General features: G+C 39.1%; 1 protein-coding gene across 2 annotated transcripts in view; it reads left to right on the top strand.

Annotated features, from left to right (window-relative positions):
• The window catches only part of LOC126248555 (polycomb protein Scm), a 197,114-nt gene extending 176,086 nt beyond the window's left edge, over positions 1-21,028 (top strand). For both annotated transcript variants that reach the window (XM_049949639.1, XM_049949638.1), the window contains exon 15: positions 14,468-21,028. The gene's annotated coding sequence lies outside the window, so the exon portion shown is untranslated. The remainder of the gene's footprint in view (positions 1-14,467) is intronic.
• The last annotated feature ends 2,521 nt before the right edge of the window (positions 21,029-23,549 follow it).

Raw genomic sequence — 23,549 nt, 5'->3', positions numbered from 1 at the left:
TCTGTTAACAGCATGAAATTATTGGAATGTTCTGCTTTACTTACCCATGCCAAGGAAATGTGAGGCATCACTATGTCCTGTTCAGTAGTGCCTGTTTTAATGTATGGTGTCACTTAAGACAGCCAAGTTTTTTTGATTGCTCTCAGCAGTATTCATTAGTCATCACTAGTCACTGTATGGAGAGTGTCCTAGTGACCACTGGACTGCCTGTGAAAGATAATGCACTCTGTGCCACACTTGTAGTACAGAAGGTATTGAATGTATGCACATTGAAGACAGGTGTGTGCTGTCTGCCTGGCCTCATTATCGTGCCTCTTCTGGGAACAAGTGAACATTGCATCTCCATAGGGAATGTAGCTTTTTTCACTCAGTGTGAACAGTCAGAGCATATGCAAAGTGTGGGCTTATGCACTGTATTCGCTTGGTTGTAATCTTTCACATAATTTTCCTAGGACTTTTGTCCTGTTAGTGGCTATTTGTTGACCAAATCTTACTTCCTGAAACAAAACTGTAATCTGTTAATGACATTCAGTGTTCTCTTACTGTGTATTTGATCTGGGTTACTCCAAAAGCCATAATTTGTGAAAAGGGCCAGCACAGATTCTTGATTTTATGCCCATGAGAACACTATAGCCATATCTGAATCATGATGAATTTCATGAACTGATTAAAAAAAAGAGCAATAATAAATGAACAAAAATCCGTGCAGGAGGTGTGACTATAATGCACATGAAAGAGCCTCGCGTGATACCAGTTGCATAAGAAAACAGGAGCACACTTTCCATAAGTGGGGGTGATAAGAAACAAATCGCACTGAAACCTTAATGCATCTTTCTGTTACTCAGTTTTATATGACATCACAATGTTCATCCTTAATGGGCAAGTTGGCACATTGGTTATGTCACAACACCTATTACAGGAGGAGCAGGGTACATATTCCTTTGTGGCCATCCAGCTTTAGCTTTTCCATAGTTTTCCTGTACCTCTTAAAGTAAATGCAGCCATTGTACTTTTGAAGAATCCTTTATGAGTATCCTAACCAATTTTTTATCTATCTCTAATGATGTTGTTAACAGAACATTAAACTCTGGCCTTCAACCTTATTCCCCTTTGTCCTCATCCTGTTTAAGAACTATTAGCATAATGTGTATCTATAATTGATTGCAATGCGCATAACTCAAATAATTTCTGTTTACATTTGATAATTTAGGAGACTATGATTCTTCCAATAAAAATTCCCTTCCCTTATTATTCTATATCTACATCTGTATACATATTCTGCAAGTCACCATACAGACAGTCCAAGGTGGAGGGTACCTTGTATCACTGCTAGGATTCCCTTTCCTATTCTACTTGCAAATAGAGCACGGGAAGTGATCGTTCTGTAATCCATCCTTAATGTCATTTCTCTACACTTTCTCAGTAGTATTTCACAAAAAGGTGTCTCCTTCACTCTAGGAATTCACATTTGAGTTTATGGGGCATTTCCATAACATTCACGTATTGACTGAACCTACCAGTAACAAAACTGGAAGCATACCTCTAAGTTCCTTCACTGTCTTCCTTTAATCTGGCCTCTTGGCCAAACATTCAAGCAGTACTCAAGAATGGATCACACAAGTGTTCTTTGTGCGGTCTCCTTTATCAATGAGCCATACTTTCATAGAATTCTCCCAGTAAACCAAGTCAACCATTCACCTTTCCTACAGCCAATCTAATGTGCATTCCTTTTCATGTCACTTTGCAACATTGCCTCATGATATTTAATTGACATGACTGTGCCAAGCAGCACACCAATAATACTGTATTTGAACATTACGGGATTGTATTTCCTACTCACCTGCATTTATTTACATTTTTCCCGCATTTAGAGCAAGCTGCCATTCACCTTCTCTGTTATTCTAATAGTTTTAAAATATTTTCACCATTTACAATAAGTGGCATCGCTGATAAAAATGCAGAAACTAGTGACAAAAGAGCTTAACAGAACAAAAATGAACATAAGTAGAGCAATGCGAGAAGTATTCAGTGAATTTGAAAGTAATATTCTATGTACAGAGCCAAGAAAAACTCCAAAGACATTTTCATCATATGTTAAGTCAATTAATGGATTGAAGTCTTCTATCCAATTACTTGCTGATCATACTGACACCAGAACAGGATAATAGAAAGATGATCAAAATACTTAATTCCATTCTCCAAAATCGTTGCACTGAAGATGACTTAATATTGTTGCCCCTTTCAGTTTTCATATAAATGCTGAAATGACAGTTATTAAAATAGCTAGATACAAAATTTAGTAGACCTACTCAATAGTGGAAAGGTGACTAGACCTGATAAACAGGGTGTATATAACCTGGGACAACCGGGAGATCCGGGAAAAACCTGGGAATTTTTTCATCCGGAAGAAAATGGGGGAAAAACTGGGAATTTTCTAAAATTCCGATAAGTTTTTATTTTGTTTTGGTTTTCAGTTAAATATTTGTAATTTTGACTGGTAAGAAACAATATTCTAACAAAGGGTATCCCGCTACTACAGAACAATATCGCAGCAATAAAACATGAACGAGAGAAAAAAGAAGAAAAAAAAGAAAGAAAAAAAAACTTAGATTGCAACAACAAAACACAGTACTCATACAAGCGTCTGCCAACAACAAAATTTGTCAAAGGCTTTAGGAAGACTGTGCAATGCTTAATAACAACCAGTTACCTCTGATGAGCACGACGTCACAACTGTTTACATTAGATTCGTTCGAGCAGTTGCGAGTGGGCTCATGCCCATGCTCAATTGAGTCGCGCATGTGTGGTACCTCCTCCCATTTCTGGCTACAGAAGTGTGCTGTATAAACAGTAGCAGCAAGATGCTACCTGGAAAAATTTTACTATCGCATGCAAGCTGCCAGATTCCATGGGGGCAAAATGGTATATCTGCTCTGGCGGCAAGAATTCATATTCTTGAGGAAAAAGTCTTTTTTCACAAAGCACCTAGTATCCAGCGAACATTGGTCTATCGATTATTCATATGATTTTGAAACGCATCCCTGTTGGTTTTTGAACATTTGTGAACATATGCTAAGTTTATTTCTGAATGGATCACAAGTTGATTTTTGAATGCATGCTTAGTGTACATCATGTGTCTGCCAGGGGAATCCCCGTTGCATCGAGAAATAAACTTTCCTGCAGACAGAAGGGGACAGGGCTATACGAGCTGAGTGGAATAAAGCCAAACGGGTGAATGTCAATCGCTGTTTGTTTATGTGATTGACTGGGTTTGCAAATGATCAGTGTTGTTATAATTACCAGTGAAATCCATAGATTCAGACTACCAGAGGGGAAATAAACTACTAACAGGAATAACAGGTAAGAAAGATTACGTATTACGTTCTCGGTGTATCCAAGAAAATGAAATTTTGATAGAAAATTTTTGGCCAGACCGCAACACTAGTAACAGCCAGTTGTAATAATAATAATAATAATAATAATAATAATAATAATGTCGTGTGGTGACGAGGGCCTCCCATCGGGTACACCGCTCGCCTGGTGCAAGTCTTTCAATTTGACGCCACTTCGGCGACTTGCGCGTCGATGGGGATGAAATGATGATGGTTAGGACAACATAACACCCAGTCCCTGAGCGTAGAAAATCTCCGACCCAGCCGGAAATCAAACCTGGGCCCTTGGGATTGACAGTCCGTCGCGCTGACTACTCAGCTACCGGGGGCGGACACAGCCAGTTGTACAGACCCCGGTAGCGGCCACCTAAGTTCTCCTCTGGGAGTAGCATGGAAAACGCGTTGTACGAACACATAATAATACCTAACCAGAGAATAAACACGGGATAACTAAGCAGGTGATTGTGGCAGGGTTAGTGAAATTAACTGGAGAATAAGTTTTGACACTTGCAGGAATAGTTACAGAATTAGTGATGACAAGATTGTTTGTTAGAGCAAGGAAGGAGAAGAAATGAAGACATCACACAAATTATGGAAGAATATGATGATTTCAAATTTATATAAAAATTTCATACTACTACTTTTCGCTCTCATGCTTGAGAAGCTGGACCGCATGAATGACATGTGAAACTATTTACAAACATAAAGCTTTTTGCTTGTAGTAGGCCTGATAGGCATTTGATATTGGTACTTTGTGAATTATATTGTGTCGTGTTAAAAAAATGTGACAGTTTGTGCTAAAACAGTCTGTTTATTTGGTGCATGTTACAATTGCTGCAATATTAGACAGGCCTATTTCGTTTTATGTAGCAGACAGTGACAAAATACACGTAATGAGATCGACAAACCACATCAGTCTTGGGTACTGTTTCTATTAACAGCTTTTTCAGTATTAGACGACGACATTTCATTTTTTCATGTGGCAAAACGTTTGATGAAGTAATAGATCTTTTCGCAGAAAGGAAAGGACACCGTGTAAAGCTGTAGCAAGATTAGAGAGAAAAAAGTGCTAGGACTTAAGGATTGAAAAAATGTGTACTGTCTTGCTTGTCACTTGTCTTTGTTGGTTTCATGTATCCTATATTTAATTTTATGTTACACAAAAAATCAAGTTATTAGCTAATAGGCAGAAAAGATTGAAAATTTTCTGAAGAGTTCTTGTTCTCTGGATTACAAATAATCCCATCCAATATTAATTGCGAGGTGGTTTTTTTAGTGTATTTTCACCCAGGAGAAAATGTATTTTTAACCTGGAAATCCAGGAAAAATCTGGAATTTTTTTTTCTTGTCCACATAAAGGATACCTTTATGCTTTTATATAGATTATGCAAAATATAGGGTAAGCCCAAGTGAAAAGGAAATAAATTTTAATAGTATTATAATTACAGGTCATGTGGAGCAGTACAACTATACATAATTGCGACTGACATTGATACTCTGACACCAGCGCATAGGAAGGCAGTGGATTGCTCCAGTTGTAGAAACTCCTGGATTGCTAGTGGATTCGGCTTTCCATGGTGTTCTGCACTTCATTGTCACAAGTGAACCTCTAACCTTTCATAAGGGGGCAAAGATATGCAAGTCACATGGAGAGTTGTCAGGGCTGTAAGGAAGGTCTTCCAGGACTTCCCACAAAATTTTTGAAGGAACTCGAGGATCTTCTTGACCACATGTGGCGTAGCATTGTTCTGGAGAACAACAATCCCATTTGAGAGCTTGCCCCTGTGTTTGTTCTTTGTAGCCTCAGCAGTATGTTACTGTACTGCTCAGCATTAACTGTGGTAGCTAGTCAATAAGTAAAGGTCAGAGGTCCTCCTCCATCGAAAAAGAAACTGAGCATCACTTTTCCGGCCTTCAGGGCAGATTAGGGTGTTTTTGGACAAGGGGAGCCAGGATACTGTCACTACATGCTCATCCATTCGAAGGCAGGGTCAAAGTGGTGATACTACGTTTCATTAAATGCAGAATCCTGAGCAATGAAATCTTTTCCTTGCACTGCATATCTCAATAGATGGGTCAAGGAAACACATTCCCACAGTCTTCTGATTCTGTGAAAGATGGTTGGGCGCTGCAGTCTGGAACCGCGACACCGCTACGGTCGCAGGTTCGAATCCTGCCTCGGGCATGGATGTTTGTGATGTCATTAGGTTAGTTAGGTTTAACTAGTTCTAAGTTCTAGGGGACTAATGACCTCAGCAGTTGAGTCCCATAGTGCTCAGAGCCATTTGAACCATTTGAAAGATGGTTGGGCAATCACTGTGCCTAAAGTTTTCTATAACAAAGCTTCCTGTGGATTATGTGATGCACAGTGTTAGCAGGCAGTTCAACAGTAATGTCACGTATGGTGATACAACAATTCATCCGTATGAGCACCTCCATCATAGCACTGGTGGTAACAGCATGTGCCTGCTGAGAGCGTAGCATATCCTTGATGTTTACAAATCCCACCTCATAATGCTCACACCACAAGCATATTGTGCACCATGTGAGATATTGTTTTCCGTACACCTCTTTCATGCTGCAATAAATTTGTGAAGCATGTTCCCCTTCTTTGTGCTGATTGGAAGGAATCCATCATGCACTGAACTACGGAAACAACTCTCCAAAACTGAGGAAATTACTGCGAAGCCGTTAACTGTGCTTTTGCAACTGGGAATACCACCATGCCACCTTTTGACACACACATTCAACCCCTGGGGTTACATATGATGCAACTACAGCGAATATCTCCTTTTCAATTGGGCATGCCTCCTTCTGGAAGCATTTCACCATAGGTTGCTGGAGCAATGAAGTATTCTCTTATTCAGTAAGAGTTGTCAGACAGATGTACATAACTATATGCCTATAATACTGGCATCAATTTGCTGTAGAATTACGAAAAACTTTTCATGATCCCATGTTGTTACCTTTTTGGGGAAGAGAAATCTATATAGGAACCAACATGGATTCCACAAAGAATTTTTGAAACACCCACACACAACAGTACGTTGCCACATTCTACATTTTAACTGGTTGTACTGAATAAACTCCAATGCATGTGCCAGTTCTTTCTGGAATATTGCCGAGGTTGGAGTGTGTGTATTGCTAAAGATTGTTGAAGTGAATATGTATCTTAATGAGTATATCAGAAGTTGGAGATGAAATTACCAAGACTCATTATACACTGGAAAGTCGAAATTATTGTTGAGAGAGGTGGTTGTTCATTACATAGGCATGCTGACTGATGATGATTTGATTGCGCTGGAATCTTCAACTTCAATTTGTCATGAAGCATACGATTGACATACTGGCTGAATAAGTATTTGTTACAGATGAAGAACTCATCCATGAAAATGAAAACTATGTTGCGGAACCTTTCGAAAAAATTCAACATAATAGCGCACCAAGTGAATACAAACCAGAAGGGAAAAAAAGAAGAAAGACGGAATCTCTCTCTCTCTCTCTCTCTCTCTCTCTCTCTCTCTCTCTCTCTCTCTCTCTCTCTCTCTCTCTGTATTCTGTAGTAAATATTGCTGTATTATTTTGTAAATGTAAATATTGCAAAAGCAGCACATTGTACATGGGATCTAAGAACACTGCACAAAGGATGCATCCAGTTGAAAAAGAAGGAATAAATATCCAAATGGGAAGAAGAAATGAAAAAGGCCGCCAGGGGCTCAGCATTGATTTGCTGGGTATGGATGTGGCGACCTCGGGGTTCGTGAGCTGGGGACTGGTAACTGCCATCAATCCCCTGTCACAGTAAGCTCTGGGTATGCTTCAGCGACCACCACACAGCACGGCAGTGGAACGTTGTGTGTTTCAGGGAATGGAGATCTTGGCTTGACCACCTGAATCACAAGGATGGGATAAACCTATATAAAAAAAAACCTCAATCTCAAGGTGTGCTGTGCGCTGATGGGATGCTTGGCTGTTGAGGTGGAACAGTCGTTAGCGGGCAACCACTAGGTAACCTGCTGCACCTCAGTTGTATAAGGCTTACTCAGGCATGTGGGGCTCTGTCTGAGTGGACCCTGGTTTCCCTAGCTGCTTGTTGGACTGAGATGGAACCCTCGAAATCATCTTCTTCTACTTCCAGCAGGAATGGTGTATCGCCTGGAAGTATTTACACCCATTCATCCAAAAGAATGAGAGGGGTTAGTCCTCCTGATACTAAGAATACTTTGGACTGCAGTAACAGGGCTCATGGAGTCATGAATAACAATGTGTTTCTGGTGATAAAGACGAAGGAGGGGACATCTGAAAAAGTGTCCCCCTTTTATATCCATAAGGGATTGGAAGGCCTTGCTGGAAAATTAAATCTATAGAAATATTGCGTAATGGCTAATTGTTGGTCAAAACTAACAGTTCAAAGCAGGTAGACCTCCTTAAGAAATCGCAGAAACTGGATGGCTGTATCATTGTTGAGATGCACACCTCTCTCCACTCAAGTAAGGGCATTGTCACATGCCGAAATATCATGAACATCGACATAGCAGAACTGAAGCAAGAATGGGCATCCCAGGGAATAGTTGATGTGGAGCAACAAACGCGCAGGAATAGTGGAGCAACTGAAAAGACTGCCACTTTCATTGTCACATTGAATTTTCCAACACTGCCTGAACATTTTATGGCAGGGATCTTTTGGCTTAATGTTCGGCCATACATTCTAAACCCAATGCGGTGCTATAAATGCCAGCATTTTGACCACACAATCATGAGTTATGGAGGTGAAGCGATCTGCGGGAACTGCGGAAAAGTCGCTCATGATGCTGGGACTGACTGCCCATTCCACCGACCTGCATCAACTGCTCTGGGAACCACCCACTCTCAAGCCGAGGCTGCCGTGTTTTTGCTGAAGTATGTAAAATATAGGAGATAAAAGTGACCAAGCAGATTCCCTAAGCTGAAGCCAAAAAAAGAATATAAGGCAACAAAACTCCCTGCCTTTGCCACTTCATATTCTTCCATGGTGCATAAAACTATTCCCAAGGCGGATGCTTCGACACAGATGATGCCTAGTGTGCCTGTATTCACCACAAGCACCTGTACTTGCATGTGTACATGTCAAGGGAAAAAGAGTGAGGACAAAGCAATCCAGGCAGCTGCACCAGGAAAGACCAACATTAGTTCTGCGGCAAGCATACAGAAAGTACAAGGAAAGCAGAGAGCCTCTCATTGCTCTTTTTCCCTCTCATCCTCGAAGGGACAGGGTGCAGAGAAAGGCTCATGACGTTCAGGTCAAAAGCTGCCGCGAGTACTGTTAGACGTCATTTTTTCCCATATGACTGATGAGAAGGATATCGTGGAGTTAGATGCCTTGGATCCAGGCAGCCCCTCCACTCCCCCTCGCTCTTAAAGTGCTTCAGCTCCCCGGTGCAAAGATAGGGGTAAATTAAAACTGAACTGTTGACATGGGTTCCATACGACAGTGGAACATGAATGGGTTCAGGACTCATGTGGAGGACCTGAAACACTTAGCACAGACATGTCCCTTGTGCTTTTGTTCACAAGAAACACATTTTAAAGATACAGATGTCCCTGTGCTACAGGGATACACACTATACTGCAAGGATGACCTATTGGGGGAAAGGGCCAAGGGCAGTGTTGCAGTGTTTATCACTAGTGCGCACCACTCCTCTGCTCTCCCCTTGGCTACTGACCTGCAAGCAACTGCAGTTCAAATTCATGCGTGTTGAAGGATCACTGTTTGCTCACTGTATTTACCTCTGCAAGATGCAGTAGACTCTGAGGCTCTCACGGATCTTATCACACAACTCCCATGACCATTCCTCCTCCTGGGAGACTTCAATGCCTATCATGGCCTGTGGAGCTCAACCAATACTTGCCCTCAGGGTCAGGTTTTGGAGGGCCTCATGACATCTCATGAGCTGTGCATCCTCATCACGGGTACTCACACACATTTCTCTACTGCTACTAGGTAATTCTCAGCCATCAGCCTCTCTTTCTGTTCTCCCGCCCTCGCCAACTCTGTTCAGTGGGAGGTCATTGACGACCTTCATTCCAGTGACCACTTCCCAAATCGCCTTCACCTACTAAATGGCTCACCACCTGAAATTAAGCCCCCAAAGTGGATAGTCAGCAGGACTAACTGAACGCGTTTCAGCCAGCTGGCTGTGTTTGAACACTGCGACAGCGTCCAAGGATGGGTGGACCATATCACATGAGTGATCCGTTGTAGCCCTGACTTCTCCATCCCACATGTCCTCAGGTCATCTTAGGAGGTGACCAGTACCAGACAGATGAATGCCATTGTGCAATCCAGGAAATGTGTGTGGCTCTTCAAAATTTTAAATACTGACCGACAGCAGACAATCTTAGGGCCTTTCGAGTCGCGAGGGCCAAGGCTCGATGCATCATTAGGAAGGGTAAGAAAAGGTCATGGCAAGTGTTCCTGGACTCCATCAATTGTTCCACTTCTTCTATAAAGGTATGGGAAGCCATCCGGAGGATTTCTAGTAAACGCATCTGTTTACCGATAGCAGCAATGCTGAAACAGGGTGCCTCCAAACAACACCCAGAGACATTACTCAGACGCTGGCTGAGCATTTTGCACAAACTACTGCCAATGCAAGCTAGAATTTGGCATTTCGTCACTATCATGCTACTGTAGAGAGGGAAAAGTTGTACTTCAGGTCCAACAGTTTCAAGGCCTACAGCTCCACCTTCTCCATGTGGTGAATCAGCCCGGACTGAGATTCATTACACTGCACCCGGTCGTGACCATATCTGGTACTGCATGCTTCGACATTGGCCAGCGGCTTCAAACGAAATCCTCCTCAAATGTTTTAGTCTAATATGGCAGACAGGCAACTTCCCCAACTCGTGGAGGGAGGCAATTCTGATCACTCTCCTCAAACCAAGAAAGGACTGCACATGTCCCAGTAGTTATCGGAGTATCGCCTTAATGAGCTGTGTAGGAAAGACCCTGGAGCAAATGGTTAACCATCGTCTGGTCTGGTTGTTAGAGACCATACAACTCCTTAGCCACTCTCAGTGTGGATATCTAAGATTTCAGTCCATTGTCAACAATCTAACCCTCCTAGAGGCAGCTATTCAGCAGGCTTTCCTCTGTAAGCATCACTGTATCGACATATTCTTCTATATAAGTAAGGCATACGATACTACTTGGAGACACTGTATTCTTGCACTACTGCATCAGTGGTGCTTTTGTGGCCACTTCTCCATCTTCATATGGTATTTCCTGTCTCGGCGGTTTTTTAGGACCCGAGTTCATGACACACTGTCTGATCAATTTGAGCAGGAGAATGGTGTTCGTCAGGTCAGTGTTTTAAGTGTTACCCTCTTTGCCTAGCCATCAACAGTATAACCTACGGTAAGGAGTCCTGTACAGTGCTCCATATTTGTAGATGATTTTTCTGTTTTCTGTTCCTCCTCCATTGTTGCAACGGCGAGCTGTCAGTTGCAACTTACAGTGCAGAGGTTAGAGGAATGGGCTGCAAAGATGGGCTTCCAGTTTTCTGCAGGTGTGTGTGTGTGTGTGTGTGTGTGTGTGTGTGTGTGTGTGTGTGTTCATTTTAATCATTCTCATTGTCTTTTTAATTTGTCTTGCTTGAATATGGGGGACACCATCCTACGTTTTAGAGATCCTGATTGTCGTGGTTACCACACCTGAGAGACCTGAAATCCTTCAATTTTATCGGCTTTTGTGCATTTGCTGCTGGACTATGGTTGCACGGTGTATGGGTTAGTGAGGCCCTCTTACTTGTGGATCATTGATGCTGTCCATCATGAGGGGATTCAGCTGGCCACAGGTGCTTATCGGACCTGTCCCTTACCTAGCATGTGTGCTGAGGTGGGGGAACTGCCACTTACCATGCGGTGCCAGCTCCTCATGGTGCGTCAGGCATGTAAGTTCCATGCAGCTCCAATTTCACTCGTACACCATACTGTTGCTCTTCCACCTCTGGAATGTCTTTTTTTACCAACCGTCCATGAGCCATGATGCCATTTGGGATCCGTGTGCAGCGTGTGCTGGAGTCACTCTGTGTGGAACCAGTATGACCACAAATCCAGGGTTTTAACAATCTGCCACCCTGATTACTGGAGAGGCCCAGAATGATTTTAGATTTCGTGTGGTACAGGAGAGAGAGCACTCCTGCTTCCATTTTTAATGCGCTATTCTCTGATATTTTACCTGAGTACCATGACCATATAGTTGTTTTTACGGATGGGTCCAAGCAGGGGGACTCTGTTGTTGCTCTGTCATTTTCCCGGCTCATGTCTTCAAGCTCAGACTGCCTCCAGACTTCAACGCAGAATTATATGTGTTCTTTCGAGCACTGGAGTGGATGAGACGTTCTCCCAGTGTTAGATTTCTCATCTGCTCAGATTCTCTGAGTGCCCTTTACTTTCTCCAATGTTTGTACCCAGCAGATACAGTAACCAAGAATATTCAGGATACCCTCCTACAACTATAAAGCCTGGGGAAGGCGGTGTCTTTCTGCTGGGTACCTGGGCACATTGGAATTGTGGGGAATTAAAGGGCGGATCAAGCAGCCAAGGAGGCGTGTCATGATCCTCTGGTATTTTGGTGTGCTATCCCCCTGCATGCTATCACCTTACTGTTGAAGTACAAAGTCATGTGTCGATGGGAAGAAAAGTGGCTGGCAGTGACTGATAACAAGCTCAGTGTCACCAAGCCCACAATTCGGCTGTAGAGTACTTCCTTTCAGCCACGTCAGTGAGACGAGGTACTTCTTACTCATCTTCGCATAGGCCACAGCAAGAGGACCCTCCAATGTGTGGTGCTCGTGGCATGCAGATCACGGTGCGCCACATTTTATTGAACTGGATCAGACTGCGGCGGGTTTGCCACCGGATGTGTCATCTATTTTATGTAATGATCAAACGAATGTGCTTAGGGTTGTAAAGTTTTGTGAACTGTCCAACATTATTAACAATATTTCAGTGAGACGTTCTTAATGTGTCAAAGGGTGTCGGCCAGTCTCATTTCCCTGTGCTTTTCTTTTAGTTCATGTGTGTTTTGTTTTCTCTGTGTTTTAATTTCTTGATTGGCTCTCTTCCCTTCTAATTGGTTTTAGTGCGTGTGAGTGTGCACGTGATACAGAGTGACTGTGTGGTCATTTCGAGGACATGTGTGTACAATACTTTTAGTTCATCTCCACATTTGTTTGTTGGGTGTAAGGTTGCTGATGATCTCACCATTGGGCGCCCATCAGATCCACACAAACACACACACACACACACACACACACACAATGAAAAAGGTGGGATTCAGTCTCATAAGTATGCAATTATCGATTGCTGGACATATGATCATTTTTTGAATCTGGAGGAAGTTATCAACAAGTGAATGCATGGGATTTGCAACCCTGGACCCTGGCAGCAGCAGAGCAGTTTGCAGATTTTGAGTTTAAAGTCTCTGAGATGGGTCAAGAAGTTAAAATGTAAGCATGGGATTTGTCGACAAAAAGTGAGAAAATTTATTTCAGAAAAAGAAACCACAGCTTTAGAAAAAACCTTGGCATCTGTAGAGATTCTTCATATGCAGACATTGAAATTAATACCTACTACCAATAAAGATTTCATTATTAACACTGACCAGACAGGTAAATTATCACAGATCACTTTTGTGAAAAAAGGAATAAAAACAATCTTTAAACAAAAGCACGACATGAATAAAGTTACACATACATACACCACACAATATTCTCTAACTCTTGGCTGGGGAAATTGCTAACCAAAGTATTTGTTTGTTTGCAAGAAGTAACTGGTAAATTTAGCCCTTGAATTCAGCACACAGTAAACAAAGAAAAGCTCCTGTTGAGTATTGACTCTTGGAGTGTCCAAAGCTTGAATTATATAATTAGCGCTTTCAAGATGAGGAAAAGTCACCAGCGTGCACAATTAAAGTGATTCCCCCAAATTGTGCTCCTATCATCAATTAAAAAATCCAATAAAGTGTATACAAAAATGTACATCTCTCACTGAAAATGATAGAGAGAAATTCTCGCAAAGACTGTATAAAAAAGAATTAACAGTACATCATCAAATGTGTTAACCAATATTTAATGAAATGATCCCATATGCCTGGTATGCTTTCAAACTTTATAAGAAAGAGGAATTGTTATGAATGTCAGTGGACTATGTTTCCGCACAGACCTTCCACAAAAATATTGTTCATGTAAAAATTCTTTTTTTATAAATTGTGGCACATGTCAAGATAGTTCTTGTTTTCAGTGTTTTTATGATAATTATCATTCAAATTCTTGTATGTAAAAAATATAAAACAGTTGTAATGTAAAGAAGTTACTTTTATTCTATCAGATAAATTGTTATTCTGCCAGACAAATTGTTGTAGTTGCAATAAAAGCTTTATTTAACTATTTTAAAATACAATATCAGTTTTAATTTGTTTCATTAGATCTATCAAACAGTTGGATCACATATAAAATAAAATCATTAATGATTTTGTTGGCAGTAGTTAGGTTATTCATTTTACTTGAAAATACTTCTAATTATTACCAAAGAAAAAAATTGATGGAAGTACAGATTGAAACCAGATCAGCAGATTAAAAATCAAGCATGCTCCCAATGAGCTATTTTTATACTAGTTCAGGCATTCATTAAACTGGTATACAAAGTGTGGGTAAAACTGTGAAACCTTTTCTTTTCTCAGTACTGACTGGCCAGCGTGTTTTACTACTGCTACAGAATAACACACTTTAACTAAATTACTAGCCAACCAAGCTTCATTCCAATCCGAATTTCCTAAGTCGTGCTCTCCCCTTGTAAGATCAAACAGAATAACGAAATATATATATTTTTAACTGCTCTAGTTTATCCCTCCCTCTCTCCCTCCCCCTCTCTCTCCCCTCTTTTTCCCCCCTTCTCTCCACATTCTGCCACCTTCCGGTTTTTTTGAGAAATTCCAGTTATTTGAGCAACTTATGATGTACTAAGAGATACTATTGTGATCTGATCTTTACACAGAACATATAGTAATACTTGACTTTCTCATTGCTTTCCAGGATACTGTGGTCAGTAAAGAAAGCCGTGGAGCAAACTTGTATATCATTGCAGCTTAGTTGTAGTGTGATGGCAGCTCATGTGCCTGAAGAAGAGAACCTACAGAAATAAGGAAAATTTTGTTTTCGTGCACATATGTCATCGATCTGCATGTTTGTACACCATAGCCCATAAGGAACTGAAGCCTATCTCAGTACGAGAGGAGTAGTTTGTGTTAACAAATTTTTGTATGTATGTCTATGGCAACCATTTGGCCATTTTGTCTGTTTTCAGATTTTTTAATTTTTATAGATACATATAATTATTTTATTATAATTGAAGCCAATGGTGCACTGTTCAGAATAGCTCCATGGATAATTTATTTTACATGTTGATTGATGATGACTGTTATAAATTGAAACAGTAATTTCAAGGACACCTTAGGTGATTATGATTGGTGAAATGTGTATGTATTTTGAAATACAGCACAAGTAATGCATTACAGGAATACTAATTATGATGAACCAAAATTCTGAGTAGGTATGTGGAGTTTTATTAATACAGCAAGCAGAACTGTGTAGAGGCTGGCCTCGTCACTGAATGCCAGATATCTGAGTGCCCATTTCTGTTACTCATATTTTAATTTTTTACTGTAATGAAAATGTTTGTCTTAACATTTCTCACTGTAGATTGAGTAATGGACAGTTTAAAGATTATATATTTTACTTGGGTATGAAACTCGTGGTTTGAAGAGCTCAGTTAATATGAGCAAATCGCAGAATTTTTCACATTATTGTTTGTGATAATTACAAAAAATTGTCTACATTGTTATAATTTGTTGATCATGTACATTATATGTTTTGAGCTTGATTTGTGGGTATAGAAATATGAACATTTGTGTAAACTTGAATAGGATTCTATGTGCTCCATTTTTTTTTCTTATATGTTGTTTTTAATTTTTGTGTATTTTATTCCTTTCTCACAATGAGAATGACAGACAGTGGTAGAACCACATTTTATTCAGATTGACAGAAGCAAGTTGCATTTGAGTCATGGGAAGTCCAAGGTAGGAATAATATTTGAATAGGTTGATGATGGATCACAAAAATGTTAGATGAACTGAAAAAAGGTCTACTATTTCCTCTCCTCCCTTTCTCTTTTTTGCAATTTGGGGGATAATATTTATATGTATTTGGCACTTTTATTGTTCCCATTGTATGGTCATGTTTCTTAAGCAAGCCTTTCTGCTGCACATTGGCCTTGTGTGTCCTATGTCACATGTGCACCATGTTTGTGTGTAAGCCCACAGTATGGTGGAAGCTCACCTTAGGAGAGAGATGGCTGCTAAAAATTATGAATAAGAGGGACATTAAGGTGTAAACACAGCTCTATGAAAAGATGTGGATATTTCTTTTCACAGAAACTGATGACGTACATACATGAGTAGCTTTTGCATTGAGTTAAACAATCTGCAGATATCAAAAGTTACCTGATCTGTTAAGGTACATATCCTTCACACATTACATTCTTCCTACTTCTAAATGGGGAATTTCCTGTAAAAAAAGTGAGACTTCAAATAAAATACTGTGTTGATTTCTTTTCTTTCCTTTGTTATTAGTTATATCATAGTCTGTCTTTGCCTTTTTTGTCCTAGCACTTTCTTTTTTATGTTTTTTTTTAATATGTTGTATGTCATAGTCAAAGAGGGGAGAGTAGGTTATAATAGCAATGCGTTCAGTTTAGCCAGGAACAAGTTTTCTAGGTTTGTGGTAGGGCTTACCAAGCTGGAATAATATTCAAATGGTTAATGATTTGCTCGACATGTATTGAGCAGTGCATATTTGTGCAAGTTTGTGTGTGTGTGTGTGTGTGTGTGTGTACTATATCTTCAGCAAATCTTTAAATAAATTGAAGAGAGATGTAGAAATTTCATTCTTTTAGGAAGTAAACTTGAAAATGCATTAGAGATTTGTTAAATACATCAAAGAAACTCTTAACAACTATAACTACTAGTACTACTACTATAATAATCACTATTATTATTTTTTTTATTATTGTCAGGATGTGGTATGCCTCTTTTCTGAACTGGCCATTGTTCCACAAATCAACCTTGAGTGGCCATGTGCACCGCATTTACATGCAAAGGCTGCAGTGTAAACACAACGTAGTACAGAGTTTGTAACCACACATTACGAGTAAGAGTGAAGTAAAGATATAAATACGGATGTTTCACATTTCAGAAACTGACAGGATAAAAGTGGGAGTAACTTTGACAGTAATCCAAAAGCTTCTGTAGGTATCAGGTATCTCCTGATGTTTCAGATTGTATGTACAGAAATAATCGTCTGTGTATTGTATGTAAAAAAAAACAAAAATCCTGTAAAAGGACAACAGTGTGACTTTCAGTAAACACTGTGTATATCTCAGTTCTTACTGTTCTGTTTTCTGTGTATCTTTTTGACAATTTTATTTTGTGCTCGAAATGGAAAGGAAAGACAATGGCAAACCTGTATTCTATTCGGTCAGACACAAGTAAGTCATATTTGTGGCTGAGGAAGTCCAAGAACAATACCTAAATAGGTTTGTTAGTTTTACTTGACAGATGTAGATGTCTGTGTGTGTTACATCACACCAAGCAAGGTGGCACGGTGGATAGCACACTGGACTCTCACTCAGGAGAACAATGGTTCAAATCCATGTCTAGCCATCCATATTTAGGTTTTCCACAATTTCCCTAAATTGCTCCTGGCAAATGCCGTGTTGTTTCCTTTGAAAGGACACAGACAATCTCCATCCCCAAACCTGGAACATTCTGAGCTTGTGCTCCATCAGTAATGACCTTGATGTTGACAGGACATTAAACACTAATCTTCCTTCCTTCATGTTATTTCACCAGTTAAATGTGTGTAAAATCAGTCAGTAAACTAGGTCTTTGTAGTGTTCTTCGGGGGATGGCGGAAATCCAGAGAGAAATGGAGAGGATGCTCCAGCGTGTCAAAAACTGCAAAAGGAACTACTGAATCTCAAAATTATGGAGTGGTGTTAGCTATGAAGTTGTGTTGCTTTATTCTTGTCAACAGAATTGGTGTTATTTCATTATCTATTTAGAGCATTAGTTACAAAAACAAAAAAGAAAAGGAAGTGATGAATAGATAATGGCAAGTTATGACTTCAATCATACAAGATGATAAAAATGTTGGATTATGAAAAACTTTTAAGCAGAGAGAAGGTACACAATGTAATAAGAAAAAGAAAGTAGTACTGCTGCAAAAAGTTAATTAAGTACTATTAGCAGCATTAAAACATGGCATTAGCACTCTGTTGGTCACTGAAAAATGCACTGCATTCCTTATAACTTGAAATGCTTGGACAACATCAGAGTAACAAAATGTGGTGAGCGATGTGATTCAATGAAAGTAATGTTTCTAACTGCAAAGAAATGATAACTGTATTAATGGAGATGACAAAAGGTACCCATTTGGCTGAAGTGCATAAAAATAATGCAGCACAGTGGAGAGAATCTGGAAATTATATAGATTCTAAGGAAAAGAAAACTACATTATACTCTGAAGGGAAGATATCTCAACAAAGGGCATTTGTAAATTGGCTGGCACTACAGAATTAAGGACTACAGACAGAAATGTACAAAGTAATCTTTGGTTTTTCATTCATCCATATAATACACAACAGTAAAGAGCCAGTTGTATAATTACATTTATACAATTTAAACAGATGAAATCAAAAGATAAATTAAGGATGTTTTGAAGACACTGTATCCTTATGAATATTGAAACATATATTTATAAGACCAGGAAACCTTTAAAATGTTTTCTCTTAAAGTAGCTACAGATGTTTAGTATGTGCCATGGAGAAGATACAGAAAGCCTTTGATTTCAATAGGTACCCTCCAAATCCACCCTATTACTTTAGGAATATATTGTCCGTACAACTTCGGAGCAGACACATGGGAAATGTCTTTGAGACTTGTAAAAAATTAAATTATTTGCAAACTTTTTATATGGAATAGCAGGACTTACTAAAATAGTCAGCATGTTGCAATATGTACTGAGTTTACCGGGTGTCATAAATTACGTTAGGCAAATGCTGAGATGATTGTTTCAGCAAGGCTATGGTCAATTTCTGTACCCATACTTGCCCAGCTAAGCTTTCACTGCATCTCCAGTGATCCTGACATAAGTATGATGTTAAACTGTCATCTCTATTGCTTTCATTTTATCAAAGTAATATATATTAACTTATTTCGATCTTATTGTTTGTCTCATTTAGTGAGCATCGTGTCCAGCACACAGGTCCAGCTATACTTTGATAAATAATGTCAAACAAAATTAGTATTTCTGAAGAATTACTAATTTAGATTTATCTCACTGCATTTGCAACATGACACACTGACTTTGGATAACATACTGCAAAAATATAAAAGCAAAGGCGTACATAGCTTGTGCAATTAATAGTCAAGAAATGAGTTCCTGTGTACGTGGCAAAGTACTCCAGATGTGTACTGAGCGAGGTGGCGCAGTGGTTAGCACACTGGACTCGCATTCGGGAGGACGACGGTTCAATCCCGCATTTGGCCATCCTGATTTAGGTTTTCCATGATTTCCCTAAATCGCTTCAGGCAAATGCTGGGATGGTTGCTTTGAAAGGGCACAGCTGACTTCCCTTCCCCATCCTTCCCTAATCCGATGAGAATGACGACTTCGCAGTTTGGTCTCTTCCCCCAAATCAACCCAACTCAACTCCAGGCGTGTAAGAGATAATGGTGTTTACCAGATCATGATACGAGTTATAGAATTAAGACATATTTTGCACTGTGGGCCCCAAAGAACAAAAGTTATGAGTTATAGAAGTTGTGAAAAACAGCAAACTTAGCTGTCATAAGCAAATGATAATCAGCAAAATTCATGCACTACATCTGACATGACTGACTGAGCATATGGTAGAATTTGTGGCATGAAGTACCTGATGAACCAGTACGAATAAAAACAATAAAAATGAGAATGTAGTGTGAAAAAGGTTTCACGGAATTAAGCTGTGCATATTTACTGCTCCATTGCTCTGTACCTGAATTCTGATAATGTAATAATCCAAAACATAAATAAGAAAGATCTCAAATATAAAATGATAGTTCTATAAGAAGAAGATGCCCTTGGTATACCTTGTCCTTTAAATGCTTATGCTGATAGGTATTGTCACATCTCATTTGTTAATTTGTATTATGACTGGCACAACAATCACCTTAATTGGTGTGATACTCTCATTCGCTACAGTGGGATGCCCTCCTAGTATCATACTGCACATATCATTCCAGCTATTCTCATGGCAATATTCTGTAGTTGGTGTTGATTTCAGATACCGAAACAATCACTTCACAAAAGTGTAACTAACACTTAATTCTCTAGACTATCTAATTACATGTGGGACGTAACTCATTGAAAAGAAGGTTGAAGAGAACCTAGATAGTGTGTTCAGTGTCTTATAGTTTCGCAGAAATGTAAGGGTATTTTCTTCTCACAAAGGACCATGCAAGCATCTCATCCATATTTTTTAAACATTTATTCTCAGCATATAATGTGTGTCCAGGATCTGCTTAATGATATTAAATATTAATTGTAGATTGGTACATGCACAGAACTGTGATACTGTAAAGATTAATCAAGCTATCTGCACTAAAAATATCATATATAAAGTTGAGATTGTGGCATGTTTAATTGATTGGACTAACATAGTGGAGGTTTCAGTAATATCAACAAATGTTCAGAATGGCCATAAATCTTTCCTGGTATGCTTACAAATGTAATGGGCCAGATTCTCACAAGGTTATCAGTGAAGTAAGCTCAGAAAGCAGTAGCCAGTATATACTCATTTTCAGTTAAAAATATGTGCACTGCTATCCGAGTATCTAGTTATGGTAGATGTGTTTATCAGCTGCAGTGAGAATCCACAGTCAAAGAGAAGTTGAAAGTTTTAATATACTTTGGTTTATAAATCATTTTATGTTTGTTACAAAACTACAGGATGTGTAGATACTGAACTGTGATAATCATAGAAAAACTAAGAGTCGGCATATATTTTCACATTTTGTAACTGTAAGATCTGCACTGAATTCACTTCATAAAAATAAACTTAACAAGAGAAGTATTAAGTTGCCTGAATTCAAATGTATATTGTTTGAAATTGTAGATGTAAATGTAGAATGCCTATTTGTTATTAATGGAAGCTATATTCATTTAGATGAAAGTGCAACATAAGATGTAACTGAGATTTAATAGTTTCAAGCTATAATTTGATTTCTTAGTCTATTGACTATAATTATTTCACAAATTGTCATTTTCTCCAATTTGTGCTACTTATATAAGTTTTATTTCAAGAGCCATCACAGCAGATTTGCATGTCTGCTTACTATTGTAGTACAAGCTTTTAACATGAATAAGCAAGTTTTTTCCTTGATAAAATATGAAGAGAAGTCAGTATTGAGTGCTTTATATCTACCTTCCTGTTCTTTGGAAGGATCAGAGTTTTAAGTTTTATGTGAATAAAGTATTCTGATTTGAAGTCCACCTTTATGTTGTGTGTTTTTATTTTTAATTTGACTATCAGATTCATTTGAATTATTTACCTCAGATATGATCTTATTCAGTGTCACACCCACATAGTATAATGGTGATTGTAACAGAAATGGATTATGTTAGTTATAAAGTTTTCGAAAAATCTTGCAACTTTTCCCCATGCTTCTGAAAGTTATGTTTGTGCATGATTACCTGATTTTGTTCCTGACATAGGAATATTCTTACATCAAACTTGCTACAATGTAATTTTTTTTATAAACGATACTGACATGTTGCAGTCACAAGTGGGCATAAAAGCTCTTGCCACAAAGTTGAGATTTTTACGTTGCACTAAAGCTAGGGAGACTTTTTGACACCCCAGTAAATTACAGCCCCTATCATACCAAAAGTACTGCTTTCCTCAATATATTGAAGATTGCTCAACTTATGGAAATAACAGACAAGAACAACTATCGTATACGGACCTCAGAGAAGCTCAGCATAATCCTTCTGGCCTCAATCTCTGCTAGCCCCTTATCTCACACCCAGTCTCCCTTTCCTCCGTTTTTGTCTTCTCTCCTGCCCACTCTTCCATATCATTGTCATCATGCACTACATAAACTCACTTATACATTCCTATCCCTTCACCTGCTGCATCCTATCCTGTGCACCTGCTGTCTCCATCTCAGATGTAGGTCTTTCAGTGCGTGCAGATGATGTCATGAAAGGTCTTCACTGTAGGGGTATTTTGGAGAAACATATGCTAAAAAGCATATGCAATGAAACTGGATTTTTCAAAACATAAATGATCCAAAGGATTGTCAGATATGGCCAAGTCAAAGTCTAAATTTAAATTCAGTAGACCCAATGTATGATGTGCTAACAATATTTGTTAGATGGAGGACTTCATTGAAATAAGCAGATTTCTATTAAAGTCTACAGTTTGAGTTGGGAGGGGGGGGGGGGAATTCTTTGGGGGTGCAGATGTAGTAGTATGTATGATTGAATCTGTGCCTGCAAGATGTGCTGCTTTAATAGCAAGAAAGGGCTACGCAACTCATTGTTTACATTACTTTTCACAGAATGGTGTATTTATTTTGTTTCTTTACAACACGTGACCTGTGAATGTCTGAACTTTATTTTCTAACACAAGATATATTGTTACTAGGATCATTATTTTGTTGTAAAAATATGACACAATGATTATTTTATGTATGTACCGTACATTGAATAATACTGCCAGTATAAAGCAGGGGACAAAACACTTACGACTGCCATTTAAGTACAGTGGAATGCAGTGAATGAGATTGAAATATTTGAAAATGTAGTACAGATTAAATAATGTGCAAATGAAAATAGGCTGATTTGTGACAAGCGTATCTTCTTTTTTTTCCCTTTTCTTTTAAAAGATCTGAACAATGCAAATATGTCATTTAATTGGGTGAACATCTGCCTAAATGTTATGTTGTTCATTTGGTCCTTCACTATGTAACTTAACAACACACAATTATTTGTGTTGTACTAATTCTGCATTAAATGTTTTTCAAAGTTATAAAATTATTAGAATTGGTGACAAGTTCTTTTCTTCAGGAATTATTAGTACTGCCTATATACACACACAAAATTGTACAATATTATCCCAGATTTCAGAACTGTTAGTCCCTTCATCAGAGAGGAAAGAGAGGTAAGTTGGGGAGGGTTAAAAAGGAAGGATAGATGACTTAGATCCCAGAATGAAAGGGACCCACTTGTTGTGAGGATGAGAGGAGACAAAGAAATAAACAACATAAAGAAATAATGAGAGAAAGAGTTGAGAAGAACTTTTAAGTCCAAGAGGGTGTCAGGACACAATGATAAAGTATCTGCTGTGTAATGCGGAAGTGACCACTAGATGCCACAAGAAGTGGACCCACCAGTATGAAAGGAAGTGGGGAGTATTGTGTTGTTGGTAGAAAAGCAGTAACAGCAGAGTAGGTCAGTCAGTAGAGCTCAATGACTGAATGTAGACTAGTCATTAGATGTCAACCACAGCTAACCCAAGACCAGGCACATCTCGTGTACTGACAGACAAGGACCATCAAGCACTGTGGAAGATGGTTGTTAAGATTGCATGAAAATAGCGGAAGGAATCACTCATGAGTTCCAAAGGCCTACCAGCAGTCCAGCTAGAACCAAGTGTCTGTGCATAGGGAGTTAAAAATTGTCGGACAGATCCTCAGATGCCACACATTTCTATAGTCAATGCTAAGTGGCACTTGAGGTGGTGTAGAGAGCAATGCCACTGGAAAATAGATTTGGAGTGATTAATTTGCTATACTCTGTGGAATCTGATGGAAGGATTTGGTTTTGGAGAATGCCTGGAAAATGTTACCTGCCATCATTTGAAGTGTCAGTGGTAAGTACGGAAAAGGTAGTGTCAAGGTATGGGAATGTATTTCGTGGTTGGGGGTGTGGTCCCATACTGCACTTATACAAAAATGCTGAATGCAGAAGGATATGTACAGATTTTATAGCATCGTGTACTGTATATAGCAGAGGA

The sequence above is a fragment of the Schistocerca nitens genome, chromosome 3 (genome assembly GCF_023898315.1).
Source record: "Schistocerca nitens isolate TAMUIC-IGC-003100 chromosome 3, iqSchNite1.1, whole genome shotgun sequence".
Taxonomy (NCBI): domain Eukaryota; kingdom Metazoa; phylum Arthropoda; class Insecta; order Orthoptera; family Acrididae; genus Schistocerca; species Schistocerca nitens.
This window is presented reverse-complemented; position numbering and strand designations above follow the sequence as displayed.